We start from the raw sequence: 1,819 nt of genomic DNA, 5'->3' as shown, positions 1-1,819 counted from the left end.
AGATGGCGTGGTTAATAATGTTAATGATTATTGGCAGGTGGCTAGTGACCAGGATATGAGATATCTGATTGACCTGAGGTAAACACAGCACTTTATGGGTTAACAGATTCCTGCTGGATGGAAATGGAGCTTTTATGGGAAGAGGGAAGGGGCCATTTAGTGCAGATGACAAATAGGATGAAGAGCATTATACTAATGTGTCTAATCCTTCTGGACTCAATGTCATTTAATTAAAGCTGACAGCCTTTTCTCTGCAGGTTAACGATCATTTGTATGTGTCGGTATTACAATGTTTCTTTGTGAAAGTAAAACCAAAGAAATGACTTTTATTGAAAATGTTTCTCATTCTTTAATTGTATAATCTAAATACAGATATGACGATGATGGATTTCTTTTGCCGTTTCATTTTGATTTGCATTTAAGTAACAACGAACAAACTGGTTTGTCAAACACATCTTCTGGATGAAGTCTTTAGAGTGTTACAAATCATTTAGATGCAGAATGTAACTGTAAGTCCAGGAGTGCATTGTTGCGATTAAACACCTGCATCTCTTCAAATTAAACATCACACACTGATGAATACACACAATTTATTTTGACACAAATATCACCACAGCAGCACCCTCGCTATTTTTATCATCATATTTCTGACACCACTAGACCATGTTGATAACAGAATGTGACTTAAAAACTCAAAATTTAAATATCTGTTCAAAATGGGTCTACATGCAGGATTTGAATATGGAATGTGATGACAGATGAAACATTTTGTAATTTAGCAGAAATTCCAGTGGCAAAAGAGCGTCAGTCAACTTCCTCTCAGGGAGAAATGGAGACTAGAGTCAATTTGATGATGGGCTATGATTCATGTAGGTTGTAAAGGATGTTGAGCGTTTTATGAATGGCCAGCTGTCTGAGCTTTGCACGAGTGCGACGTCCAGTTCTGACTGCGTGTGACGTTTCTGTCCTCTTGTGCTCCTTCTACCAGGTTTTGGTGCACTGCAGCCCTGGATTCTCTCAGACGTGCTGCATTGATATTCAGGGCTTGTTTCTGATCCTCATCACTGCTCTCCCTCTCTCTCTCTCTCTCTCTCTCTCTCTCTCGCGCTCCCTCTCTTTATGGCTCCCTCACACACACACTCCTTGACATACTATGTTTTGTCCAGGATAAATGGTCTCCAAAGTTAACTTTTTTCCTTCAAAACTTTTCCCGTCCATCCCCTTCCATGGTAAACTTCACATCGCTCTTTACTAAAATGAAATAAACTCTTTCATTTTGAAAAGTTAGTCATCATTTTACACTTTATATCTCAGCTAAAATCAATTCTACTCTTCTCTGCCTTCGATTGCAGATGCAGCCGTGCTCTCCACGTCTTGATGGAGTCACGGTGTTGCTGTGCTGAATAACACACACACACACAACTTTGCTTGAGCTAAAGAATGACCTTGATTTGATTTTTAGTTTAATCAGATCAGCTCAGAAAAGAGATCAATGCCAACAAGCCAATATAGCGACAAAGCATATATGCGAGTCAAACACAACAAGAAAGGTTTGGTGAAAAAGTGTTGGTGGAAGTCAAGGATGTAGTGAAGTGATCCTTTACAGTCAAGTCCCTCATGTTTGCAGCAGTTGGAGCAATTAAGCACAAAATGAAACATAGCAAGTTGTTTATGTCTTAGTCCATTAGTCATCGCTTATTAGCCACAACTGACCGGTCTGTGTTGGATGTTAACGCCTCAGCTGAGCTTTGTGTGTGTGTGTGTGTGTGTGTGTGTGTGTGTGTGTGTGTGTGTGTGTGTGTGTGTGTGAGTATGATGG

The sequence above is a fragment of the Genypterus blacodes genome, unplaced genomic scaffold, assembly GCF_046128005.1.
Source record: "Genypterus blacodes isolate CSIRO-AG114 ecotype Tasmania unplaced genomic scaffold, CSIRO-AGI_Gbla_v1 ptg000017l_1, whole genome shotgun sequence".
Lineage (NCBI taxonomy): Eukaryota > Metazoa > Chordata > Actinopteri > Ophidiiformes > Ophidiidae > Genypterus > Genypterus blacodes.
The sequence above is the reverse complement of the archived record's forward strand: the minus strand, read 5'-3'. Positions refer to the sequence as shown.